Source organism: Patiria miniata, unplaced genomic scaffold (genome assembly GCF_015706575.1).
Source record: "Patiria miniata isolate m_02_andy unplaced genomic scaffold, ASM1570657v1 HiC_scaffold_5, whole genome shotgun sequence".
Lineage (NCBI taxonomy): Eukaryota > Metazoa > Echinodermata > Asteroidea > Valvatida > Asterinidae > Patiria > Patiria miniata.
Window position 1 is genome coordinate 4273502 of NW_024037072.1, and position 12700 is coordinate 4286201.

At 40.0% G+C, this 12700-nt stretch overlaps 1 protein-coding gene across 1 annotated transcript in view; it reads left to right on the forward strand.

Moving 5' to 3' along the window:
* The first annotated feature begins 7476 nt into the window (after window positions 1-7476).
* The window catches only part of LOC119741248 (ankyrin repeat and IBR domain-containing protein 1-like), a 69103-nt gene continuing 63879 nt past the window's right edge, over window positions 7477-12700 (forward strand). The window contains exon 1 of the mRNA XM_038217001.1: window positions 7477-7721. The gene's annotated coding sequence lies outside the window, so the exon portion shown is untranslated. The remainder of the gene's footprint in view (window positions 7722-12700) is intronic.

Genomic DNA, 12700 nt, shown 5'->3' on the forward strand with positions numbered 1-12700 from the left:
CATCTCATTACACCCCGTCCTTAAGGGGTTAAAAAGTTTTATGAAATTTAAATATATAATAGTTTTTGAACGCATTGTTTACTTTTCTTATTACTGTACATGTATATCCTGTCTGTGGGTTTGTATGACTTTGAACATATGCTGTTCAGGGGTGTGAAATCTTACCTGAAAAGCTGATTTCAGTTTTTGTTTGTTTTGAATTTCAGATTTTTTCCCTCACTTGCTGTGAACAAAAGTATCGGAGATTTCCAACGTTCAGCTGTTTTTACGCCTTTTTTCAGCTGTTTCTGGCTTCTTTTTTTTTATCATTGGTCACTCACACCCATGGCTGTTGTTTTATTGGCTACTCTGTAATTTTTGTAAAAGGTATTTGAAGTATTGGTATTTGTTTTAATGAGGTTTGTAAGTCGCTTTGATGCCCTTAAGTCTGGTTTATTATTATTATTAAAAACAACTGTCTTTGTGTTCATTTTCTTACATGTCTTTACTCTAGGCCAAAAAATAAAGTCTTCGGTTTCTGGTATGGTGCTTGCCCCAAAATTGGTGCGGCGACGTGGCTTTTTTTTTTTTGTTCACTTTTTTTCCCTTCAAATGTCGGCTGATGACTGCAAATGGTGCCCGACTAAATTTAGTGCAAAATGTATGGGAGCCCAGAGAGGCCACATAAAGCTTATACTCGATTGTAACCCCATCTATAAACACGTTAAAATTGTGCAGCAGCAGAATTCCAGTCAAACCAGTGAGTTTGGCGGTTTTGAGACATCATCTTTCATTGAAAAAATACCTTTTAATTTTGCCAACGCGCATGGCTACGGCGACGCATGCGCATACCATAAAAGCAGAGACTTTTATTTTGGGCCCTAGCTCCCTTGGACATACCTCACCAAATCCTCCACTCTGCATATACAGTGGTGTATTAAGGGTCAAACTTCTTTGGGGAACCAGGGTCGCATCAATTTTGCTTGCAATGGGGCATTAAGGAAACTGCTGTATAAGTTTTGTAGAAGTCACAATTTCACATGGTGTTATGGGTTCTGTATTTACACCACTGTTCATGCACGACGTCATTGTTACCTACAATTTACTGTAACTTGCAAGGGGGTAGCAAACCCAGTGTAACCGTATAGGACTGCTGTTCAACTGACGTTACACATTCAAGCAAATCCATTTCTTTTGACACTGTATCTTGTAAAATATTAAAAGTGTCCGAGCATTGTAATTAAAAAATGTCTTTTGATGCAAAATGCACTTTTGTGTCATTCCAGGCAGAAACCTCAATGTATACATTTGCCAGTGTTAAGTCACATCAGTTTTTAGCACAAACTATTGTCAATGTGTTTTCATATTTTTTTGAGGATGGTCATGATGAGGTCCACTCACTTAATGAACAGCCTTGTGAATCTGTTGATTCCATTTCTAAGCTAAGTGTAGCTAAGTCAATAGAGACAGCACTCAATGAGAATGCTGCTATTTTACTCAAGTTTGTTGAAGACTCAAAACAGGTCAAAAACCTGGAAAGTTTGTCTTCTGATAATGGTGTCCCAGTTGGTGATAAAACCTGTTGATGGTATTGTGGAAGTCCTTGATCACCATGAGGTTGTTGATGAAAGGCCAGTTTTAGAGCCCAGTGTTGTGTTTGCACCCGTTTGTGATGACTTGGAAAATAAGTCGATATTAAGTTGCAAGCCGCAGGAGTGTGTTGTATCTCCTGGTTATTCTTCATCACATGTTTTACTGCCTCCTTTTGAGAAAAGGCTCAATTTAGTTTTGGAATGTCACCCATCACTGCAAGGCAGGAGAAAAAGTAGGGAACCACTGGGCACCCCTCACATTGTGCATTTGAGATATGGCCAACAGTGTTGCCAGATCAGAGACTGGCAAAGCACCACATGATGAAAAGGAAACATGTGGGTCTCTGGCCAAATGCCATTACTTAAATTGTGTCCAGGTCTTGTCTTTGTTTATATCTTTGTCTTGATGCATTTTTATGTAATGTGAGGGCCCCAAATGATCAGCTTCTGCTGGATGGGTTGCCCTCATTAAAGATGGTTTGAAATAAAAAAAACAACAACCAAAAACCAAAAAAGTTTGTCAGAATTCTGGCACAATTTGAGCACAACACCCCTAAACTGACCAGTGCTTTCCTCAATCGCAGCAACAGTGCCCTCAGTTGTCTGGAAATCATTGAAAATTTTAAATATTTTAAAATGTGCAATTTTCAATAAAATTTACAAAAAAAAAGCATGTCAATATGTTCTCACGGTTTGTACTTAAAGGGAATGTACATCATTGGCTTTTGCTGTAATTTTCAAAAATGAACTATTTGAGGGGTTAGTATAATAAATCAAAATAATATTGTTTACACTGACATGTTTGAGGTTTTGTGTTCGAAAATGCTGGAAAAACCAAGAAAAACACAAATGTTCAAGTAGTCTGGTTCCCTGACTCCGCTAAAAATGAAATGGACACATTTATAGATGCCAGAAAATTGTAAGGTAAGGGAACCAGTCTAGCTAGCCTGCACCTGTTCATGAACATGTAACCGATAGCAAACAAAATTTGGACTGAAAAACAGGTAAATTCGGAGCAGTAGTTGAAAAATAGTTAGGTTTTTAAATTTATACAAAAACACCACTTTTATTAAAAATGTCTTCACACCAGGTGCCATAATTTTACAGGACCCTTTAGTTGTATATTCCATTTAAAACTTCAAAACTTAGAAAACATATTTCCTTGCAAAAGTATGAGTGGAGATTTTATGCCAACCGAAATACATGTACTTTACGTTGGATGATTGAGGAATAATACAATTGACAAACACACATACAATTGTGTGCTGTATCTTCATTTTCAGCGGTGAATTACTTAAAAAGAAATGCACTCGGAGTATTATCAGTGGGCCAACCTCAAACTTTTATACACGGGTTATAGAAAAAATAAAAGGGCATTGAAATCAGGTATGGATTTTTGATCTGAAGTTCCAGAACACATGACACCTCCATTATAATACCCTGTGTATTTCTGTTGTGATCAAAAGTAACACATGCATCAACTTCATGAATATAAAATATGATTTAAGTTAATAAAGCATATTCTTTTCCATTCAGTTGGGATCAAATTTCTAATAACAACGTTCCGAAACACAAAACACTGCAATGCAAGTTTTGATGGGTTTCGTTTTCTTTATATTTGATGGGTGTCATTTTTTTTATAAGTTTAGAAAGCACACTTTTTCCCTATCATATATTTTTTGCCGTGTTATTTGGGTGTTCTGATCAAAAGTTTTGTCAAATTTACTGAAGCATGTCATGTCAATTTCCACTTGGTCCACTTTCTTCTGCACAAGGAACTGATTTCATTCTCAGCTATGTTTTGTCCGTGGGTGATTGCACACAAGCAAATGTTACTGAATTGGTTTTAATCTTTTAATCTTCTTCACTATTTTTATTTCTTCAAATAAAAACAATGACACACATTGAGTTGATTGCATCAATATAAACAATAGATTAACATAAGTGGCAAAGAACAATAGGTAAGTTGGCCAACAGAGAGATTGCTGGCATGTTTATCTCCTTTCATCCACTTTGCTGCAATTTAAACCACATTCACACATCCCTTTATCCCTAAAAGGACCGGGTTATTTTGACCATCTCTCAGCCGGGGGATTCCGCCCCTCGTAAGATCTTGGCCATCGAGTGATCGAGTGCATAGAGCAACTCTTCATAAACATACCCAAGAAATATCATGACTATAGGTCAGAGGGTTTTGGAATTATGGCTAATTAATTATTCATATGTACGAATGGTAATTCTGGTCTGTGTACATGACGTATATGGAAAAATTCATTTTTCACGGCGCGTAGCGCCGGAAATTTTTTTTGCTGCGCGACAACCCCTGGTCCGATTTTTATATTTTTGGTGTCAAAAGATGCGCAAGGCTTGCGGCTAAAAATCATGACAGCTCGGGTCGCGAATTTTTTTTGTTTAAAGGTTATCGCGGAAAAAGTCGAAGGGGAGGCCTGGGGGCCGGTGGATTCCGCCCGGCCCTTTTACGGTTTAATGTCTATAACTCTAGATGTAGGAAGGAATCATTTGCACCTGCTTGTGTCATGCGAGTGCTCTTAATGTTTGCTTCACACCTTAAATCACAACATGGCAACAGAATTTGTCATTGTCACAATCAATTTTAAAAAATGGAAACAACCTAATTTAAAGAAGGGCAAAACCTATTATTTGATGAACTCCATATATTGTTGCCACTTTTTTTTTTAATTGAAAATTATTGTATATGTAGTATTGCTTTGGAAATAGGTTGTTGAAAGTTTGAAGATCAACGGGAGGGGAAGTTGTTCCCAGAGATGGTAAGGGAGAGCAGATAATTCGAAGGAACGTCACTCACACACACAGACCAGGACGGTGGTTCAGATGTTTTTATTTTGCGTCTAATTTATTACCCCTGTGAACAATTACACAATCATATTAAAAGTTTAACTAAATTATACAGACTTCGGTATAAAGAAACAATCAACATAACCTTTGAATTTAATTCCCTAATAATAATGGACAATTATAAAGGCGTGCAGACTAGGTGCACTCACCCAACACTCGTGCTAGTCAATGTAAACAGCCGGCCAGGGCTGGCTCTCGCCTCGCTTGCCTCAAACTGTGAAATAATATGGATAGCCTACGTTACACTTTTTCAGTCGAGGCCCCCACTTTGTTACAGAATAGTCCAAGCAATAGACTGAAAAATATGGTCAAAACTATTAAATGTGAAGATCCTACTTGTGAGCAATTAAATAAGAAGGCAGGGATTCTGATGTGACACCATATGAATATCATACACTATGTTTTAATTATAAACCCCCTGATACAGCACTACGACTTGCAAAGCTGTCCCAAGCCACGCATACTGCGCGGCTGTACACTGCGTACAGCGTACGTGCGAGCTACACGGAAACATTAGTACATGTAGTACACAAGTCGCCATTGTGTTTCTTTGGCCCGAGCATAGCGTCAGCAAACATTGGATTTTGGCCCTTTTTGGGAACTATGTGTCCACCAAAATATCTCCCCATGATTCACACAATTATTGCGGACACACGTATTATATCAACAGATCTGAAAAAGTATTTCTAAAGACTAAAAGAGAATAAAAAGAGACCCTCACCAGAGATGTCCTTCTGACTTTTGTCAAAGCGACGCTGAAAGAGACCGAACGATGGCAAACTTATGTATCACTGCGCTTTGTTTACATAAACATAGCTTAATGAAAGAGAGCCTAGTATGAAATATATCCCCTTGAAACTAGATAAATTGGGATTTCCTTAACTACCCCACATAATAGAATCATTACAAAATCAATTAATACAAAAGATCTCGTAGTTATTTGAAGTAAAGTGTGGGTCTATTTTCCAACGGCGCACGGACATCTTTGATTAGACCGTGCAGAGCACTTTGCGGCGGCAACTCCCTATTAAAGGAGCACGCTGCGCTATCATTAAAGGGGCAACTAGTCATCATTATCAAATCCCCACATATATTAAACTACTATAAAGTGTAAATCTGATAAAGGAGTACGACAGTTTTTACTAATCTTTTGCAATGTTGAAACTTGACAAAAGTAAAAAAGTCAAAGGTGGGTGTTTCATCTGTTATAGGAACTCGGACCCTAAACTCCACAGCCACCAGTCAGCTATGACTACAAACGGATATTTAAATGCAACTTTAAGTTTACAATGGGCCTCCTTGTTACCCTGTTTTCAAACAAATTGGAGCAAGAAATCATTGATTTTTTTTTTTTGAATTTCCGTCATGGACTATATAGACTTGTACATGGAGACCCAAAAGTTGAGAGATGGTAGCCAGATATGGGTTTTTATTTTTTCTGACTAGGATTTTGCTTTTTGGGGAATAATGGGGTACTTTAAATGAGCAGCCAGAAAATGGAGTCTTATCATACACTCTCATGGCAACAGTGAATGGTATCTGGTAAGAGTGTGTGAATTCATTGCTGGAAATAAGGTAAAAAAATGTACTCTTTCTCCAGAATACTATCCCAAATTAAAGAGAAGATTGGGGTCGAAAATGTCACTAATTTGGAGCACCTCATTTATTAAAAAAAATAAAAATACTTAAGTTAACGCCCACAGGGGTGGGCTAATAAACTATACAATCCCCGAAAATGGTTGGCCCTTATTTCATAAATTGGTACTTACTTTGCTTTATGTGCGCGACTCAAATGTCGACATTTTGGCTGGTCTCGACTCGAGACCAGCCAAGAGACCAAAGGGGACCGAGGCCGAGACCAAGACCTAGACCACAGCTTCCGCGACTGAGACCGAGACCGAGACCAGCAAAAAGTGGTCTCGAGACCAAGACCGAGACCGAGACCGGTCTCGAGACCTACAACACTGACTACAACTGCATACTCATGACACACCTTTTTTGATGGGAATCTGTTTTTGCTAAAGAAAATCTGCATGCTTTATTGCAGAATACTAGTGCAGTGCCCGTCTAAAATGTGCATGTTCGGGAAACGCAAATTGCTTTGCCGCTGGTATAGGTTGCATACTTGCAGAGTTTTGGAGAACTGCTCGTGCAAACAACACACACGATTCAATGGTGTTGTTTTCACAGGTTGAACGCACACTTACGTCAAAGTTTGTGCCGAAGTAATATGTTGCCCTACAGTTCTATATATGCAACAGACTTAAGACATTTGACGTCACGTTTTGTTTACACGCGCGCTTTCCTATGGGAGCTCCTGGCTCCATTAGAAAAGCGCACATGTAAACAAAGCGTGACGTCATTGTGTCTTACCTTTTTCAAACATTAAATCACGGATCCGTGATTACATAAAAGCCAACGTTATGCGACCGAGAGGGCGCGGTTTGCAACGTGCCGAGTAATTTTATTCCAATTAATAGAGGGCGCTATGTTTTATTGTTTATGCACATGAGAACCCCTTCTTGTTTTGTCGTGGATAGTCTCATTCCTGACTAGGATGATAACCTGCCCATTATTATTAATTCGGCAGTATTTTGAAAAACTGATCGCGGGGTTGTAAAAAGGAAGTTTCGGGTAACAAATGCTGCAAGAACTTAATTCACAAACTTTGATCTTTGTAAACGAGGTTAATGGGCCTAGGGGACAAGGTACCGCCAGCAGCTGTGCACAGGATGTCTTGTTTCATATCTTGTCCCAAAGATCTCAAGCTGCCAAAAGTCCTCATTGTTGTAATTAATGAGCAAAGACTTTGAGGACCTTATCTTGTTTGACGGTAGAGAATCTTGACTCGTTACTAAGAATGCAAAACGATCAATTAGTACTAGGCAAGTACACCGCCGGTCGGTCACCGTGAAAGCTGTATAGCGCCCTCAACAACTCTCACCCCCGGCCAGTGACCTTCTTTAACTGGTTCCCTACAAGTTGCCCCGTAATCGCTCAATACATGGGTACGGGTAGAGTTACCAGCCAATGGTTTAAGGTCGGATTAAAATTGCTGGCAATGTTTATAAATTGGACGTCGACAAAACACCGTGCGCGCAAGGTCGACGACGGCGGAAGGGAACAATAAGTTAAGAACAGAAAACATCGTCAGCTGAGCTGAGCGAGGTGAACATGCCACATGAGGCGACACAATAGGAGACATTTTCTTTGTTGTCGCGGTCTGGGCCGGACATGGAACTGAAATTGTCGACATTTTGGTCGTGGTAGTGGGTACGTATTTGCAGGCCCAACATCAATATGTTATGTAGCCCCAGCCTACTACTGGCAGTACTGCCTAGGCCTATATCATGTCTTGCCTTGCAAGTTGTTGGTGTTTAAAAAAATATTCATAAATACCTAAGACAGTTTACGCATTCCTATTGGTGGAGAGCCCGTCACGTGGCCAGTCTTAAACGGATGATAAAGACATGGCTAGCTGATCTTAAACACTTTTCCAGTGTCACAATAAAATGTGGACTCCTAAAAATCCAGTGCCTCTTATCGTTTCATTGGTTGAACGTTCACAATCCTCACGTAGGCATGCGCAACACTACCAGGGAGTCAGAATTGTATAGTTCTAAATTCAAGACGCAACGCACCAGGTGCGTTCTGCGCGACATCGCGCAGAACATGATACGCGCGCGTCAATCTCCATAAAACTAAAAGGGTTGTTTACATCTTACTCGCCAGCTGAACACTCAGCTTTATTTTGCAAGAGGGATGTTTCAAAAAGCATAAAGTGAATTTGTTGAACAAAATCGGGATGTTTTGAACGAATCATATGATTTTTTTTACCGAAAAGGTATTTATGAATGGGAATAAATATGTGCTCCGTCGGTATTTATCACTCTGTTTAAGACCACTTAGAGTCTGGGTGCTGATAATTACCCTCGCCTCCGGCTCGGGTAATTATCAGCACCCAGACTCTTAGTGGTCTTAAACGGAGTGATAAAAACCTCCGGAGCACACATTTATTCCCTTAATAAGACCCATCATTATTGGGCGCAAGACCAGACCTGGCAAGCCTCATAAATGTGGCCAATTTACTGGACTACCTCCGTAAATAAAGGCCGCACTTGGACCATGTACCCGAATTATACTTTTGTCAATCCTGGCCAGCTTGGATTGGATTGTTTTTGTTAGTTTTGTTTACTTTTGTGGATTGCTTGTTGTACCTTGTAATTTGGCCGAATTAATAATAATAATAATAATAATAAATAATTACATATAGAACTTTGTCAAGTTTTCAATTTCATTTTCACATTTAAATTAAGACTTTGTTTTGTAGTTTTTACGCTTTAGAAGCACACACTCACCCTAAAGCGATAGAAAATTACATGTGGTGCCCCATTTTTCAGACGTCTATATTTCGTGTAATTTCAAGGTTCGTTTGCACACATTAGCGTATCAAAATTCCAACACGAAATTACATGAAAAATAGATGTCTGAAAAAGGGGGGACTAATTTTCTATCACTTTAAAGAGGGTGAGTGTGCTTCTAAAGCGTTAAAAAAAATGTGAAAATGAAAACTTAACAAAGTTCTACATGTTGGGGTACATGGTCCAAGTGTGGCCTTTATTTACGGAGTAGTCCGAGTAACTTGGACCCAACTTATCGCCTTTTTTAACATTTGGACATGGTCTGGCGATTGTGGGGTCCAAGCTAATACCGCGACCTGGACAACATCATCCTGTCACTGTCCCAAAAACCAACATTTTCCAACAAAAAACATCAGATTTCACCTTCAAAACGGCCTCCAAATGACTAGATATGCCACCTGAGGTACAAGTAGACATCGATAATTAAGATGGTTGTACTGAAGTTTACTTACGATCCGGAAAAAAGTGAAATTTTCCGTTCATTTCGGAGAGCTCCCCTCGCGATCTTGAACACGTTAAATTTCCGATCGTGTTTAATGTTTGAACGACGCGATTTCTTCTACATACCCAGTGTACATTCGATGGTCCCCGTATCCCGAGTGCGATTCCGTTACCGAGCGCGCACGATGCATCGATTATGATAATGAGTAGACTGGATGACGTTTGTAAACACATGTGCATTTCAAACGATAATGGGGAGTCGGGAACTAGCGCAGCTTTTATGGCGGGTACCAGTTCAAGCTGGTTCCCGATTCCCTTTTACAGTTCGAAATGCACATGTATGTGTTTACAAACGTGACTCATTATCATAATCGATGCATCGCGCGCGCTCGGTAACGGAATCACACTCGGGATACGGGGACCATCGAATGTACGCTGGGCATGTAGAAGAAATCGCGTCGTTCAAACATTAAACACGATCGGAAATTTAACGTGTTCAAGATCGCGAGGGGAGCTCTCCGAAATGAACGGAAAATTTCACTTTATTCCGGATCGTAAGTAAACCTTCAGTACAACCATCTTAATTATCGATGTCTACTTGTACCTCAGGTGGCATATCTAGTCATTTGGAGGCCGTTTTGAAGGTGAAATCTGATGTTTTTTGTTGGAAAATGTTGGTTTTTGGGACAGTGACAGGATGATGTTGTCCAGGTCGCGGTATTAGCTTGGACCCCACTATCGCCAGACCATGTCCAAATGTTAAAAAAGGCGATAAGTTGGGTCCAAGTTACTCGGACTATTTACGGAGGTAGTCCAGTAAATTGGCCACATTTAGGGGGCTAGACTGCGTTTGTTTTACATGTTATACCATGGTAATAGATTGTGAATTTTTACTGGTTCATTATGGATCACATTTCATGCCACAAACACGCATGTACAGCAATGTACGCCAATTGCGTGTGGTGCATTATGAGTGATGTACCCCAGTGGGTGGGTACATTACTTTTTTTTCCCCACTGTTGAAAATGTCGTTTCCACCCCATTGTATTATATTTGTACTATGCTGGTACTACGTAAATCAATGTATGTTTTTAGGAGATGTGCCTGGGATAGGGGACAGTGAAGCAATATTTCTGCTGTAACTGCTGTTGTTGTTTACATTGAATGTCACTGTTCGTCTGCTTTTTTAACTGTGCAAATTTCGCCTAATTTCACTGTAACAGTTGCCTCCAGTTAAGGAAGAGATCTCTCTCTCGTTCTGCCTTCCAAAGATGAAATTTGAACAGGACAGCATCAGCATGGAAAATTATGGAAAATTATGTGTGAAAAATTTGCTACATGTGTACGGCAAAAGGAAGAGACCCACAGTTTCAGACGCTATTACCGTGATATACTGACAGTCTTTTACATTGGGTAATTGGCACACCTCCAGAAACAAAGTCAGAAATATGTGAGTGTAGTTTCCCATGGTGTTAGAATTTGCCAGGATGGGTATGGTTCCTAGTAAATCATGCTAGGGAGTTAGGGTTAAATTAAAGAGATTGTCTCGTTCTATATGTTTCGTTAAGCTTCTGTACAAACACCAGGTGTGGCAATCCCTAGCCCGAATGCCTCTGGCCGTACTATCACAAGCTCTGTAGTACGGCCAGAACGGCAAACGTCCCCTGGACGCCTGAAACTGATCATGCTGAATGTAGCGAATTTGCTATCGACTTTGAGCGAGATCACATTCTCACCCAGGACAGAGATTTCCAAAGTTAGGATACCTGCTCGTAGAGGAACTCGTACCTTTTCCAAAAAAACATTCCTTTATCTAAAAATCTTCATCCATCTGGCCAAGAAATGACAATCAGTCTTCAGCTCCCGCAAACATTGTCTCATATTCATAAACGTTCCTCCATGGGATTCCAAAATGGCGGACTGGTTTTGCGCGTTGAATATGTATGAATTTCGCGGGCGCCCTTTGGCAAAGTTATGAACATGCATTGCACAGATCATGACCTTGTGTTGTCGGGCGGGCGGCGCGGCCGGCCATACAAACAGATCATGCTGATTGTAGCTGATTGGACGTTCAAAAAATTTCAAAGACTGCACTAAAGAAAATATGGGCCCTATGACATTTTGGTCTGGCATTTAACAAGAACCAACTGCTGGCTTTGTTTTGTACACAGAGCTCTTAATTGGCTCGAGCAACAAACGCACAGTTGTGCAAGTTCCAAGTTACACCGAAAATACCTCTTTTAATCTGGTCCAACTTGATCACATTCTCATCTTGAGTGGATCCTTTGCTGTATGTGTTTGATAAGAGTTTACTTGATATGTTCGTAGAAATATGACAATATCTGCCCTTTAAGTGAAATCCTAGCACCTACGTATAGAATTTAAATCATACAACGTGTCCCAGCTCTACTGGTGAATCTCCCATGTCATGAGCCAACATGTAGAGATGGGTTTTCCAAGCTACATGTCTTTTTATTTTGTCTTAGGTTGGTTGTACTAGTGCCTCAGGCCCAGCCAGTTGAAGACATGAAATCTCAAATCAGTATTTTCACGAACATCCTTATAAAGCACTGACTTTTCACTGTGTCAAAGACGAACTACTGGGGCTTATGGGTGCGAGTTTAACGATCATTTTTTGAGAGTTCTGCAACTCGATGGAATTTGGCCAGTTTCACGGTGCACCACCACACTGCCTGCCCGCCATGTTACAAATCACGCGCATATATGTGTGGATGTGTACAACACGCGTACATGGGGGTCATGATCACTTTCGTGAACTGAAACATTTCATGAGTCACATCTCATCCTTGTGAGATGGCCTTTTGTAGTGCAAGCAGTAGGCCTATGTAAGTATTCATGTATACACACTTGGTGCTTTTTTTTTTTTTTTTTTTTTTTTTTAACTAGGCTGGGACCAGCACTGGTTTTGTGCAGAAGTCTCATTCACCTGTTCGAGCAATTTGCACAAGTATGCATACTATTACTAATGCATGCAAACCAGGCTTATTGTACATGTATGTACACATGTGTAAGTGCCTTCCTGTTTGATATGGGAAGCTGAATGTTATTTTTGCTTTTATTCTACCAACTGTTCAGCATAGAATATTCGTGCCTTACAGTCTCCTACCTGTATTTCCTACCTGAACCTCCTTAGGTGACCAGGCCTTCCAATACGCTGCCTGTCTTCTCTGTAGAACAAGTTACATGTACCAGTTCACGTGAGAAATGCCACGAGCTTACCGTTTTAAGACGCTGCTGAAAACTCACCACTTTCAAACTGCTTTTGATTTGTAACGGATTTTGAATGATGTCTTTCAGTGTATTTCTGATTTTAATTTGTAATTTTAATTCATCTGGTGATTAAATTTATTTGGGGATTTTATTTTTAAT